This window comes from Dermacentor silvarum, chromosome 7 (assembly GCF_013339745.2).
Source record: "Dermacentor silvarum isolate Dsil-2018 chromosome 7, BIME_Dsil_1.4, whole genome shotgun sequence".
Classification (NCBI taxonomy): Eukaryota; Metazoa; Arthropoda; class Arachnida; order Ixodida; family Ixodidae; genus Dermacentor; species Dermacentor silvarum.
This window is the reverse complement of record NC_051160.1, coordinates 116,288,497-116,289,459: the sequence shown is the minus strand read 5'-3', so window position 1 is coordinate 116,289,459 and position 963 is coordinate 116,288,497.

The following is a 963-nucleotide window of genomic DNA, read 5'->3' as shown; positions in this document are numbered from 1 at the left end:
GGCGGAGAGGCCCAGAGCGTCTTACACCAGATTCTTACACGGGCCGTAACGCGCTAGCACAAACGCGTTAGAAACGCGCAGTCTTTCGTTAATGTTGGGTATTTATTGTCATCGTGGTGCGTGTGTCCATGTGCCCTTCGTGGCGTAGTGGCTAGCGCCGCGCGTTCGGAAGCGAGGGGTCCCTGGTTCGATTCCGCGCTACGGACACAACTTTCGGAATTTTTTTTTCATAAAAGTAGACGTGGCTACCTACTACGACTACGACTACAACTACGACGATAACTACTACTACATACTACAGAGGAGGGACAGACCCACACCCTAAGGAGCTTCGCCCTTAAAAGAACTTTATGTCTAGCCAACTTCCGCCGTTGAGCCATTGGAGGCAAATCAATCAACCGAAGCATTTCAGAAACAGAGTCAGTACGATAATACAGGGAAAGAATGAACCTTGCGAATTTTAACTGTATTCTCAATGCAGTTTATTAATCCTGATTGAAACGGATCCCATATGACACTGGCATACTCTAACGTCAGTATAATAGACACGCAAGACATAGTCACGAAAGAAGTATCAATATTTTTTTGACATGGCTTACAAACCCTTCAATCATTTACTTCCCTTCGTGTAGTATCCTCCATATTCGTCAGTCACACCGCTTTTGTCATTTTTCTTTCGGCGTCGCTTAAGCGCTGTGGTCCCAGTAAGTGTATCGAAAGAAATAGCTCAAAAGTCTGTACTTCTGTATTCAGCCGGAAACATGCCTGAACTAACTATGGGGAAAAGGGAATTGGAGGTTGTTTACTATGCTTACGAGAATAAGAGCGATACCTTGTGACAAGTCTCCTTCGTGCCTTTAGTTGTATGGTGTGCTTGATCTTAAGTTTATACAATCACATAAGCGACATAAGCTGAGAACGCAAAAATGATGCCTAAAATCAGCGTTGCGTTTGTGCAGGCGG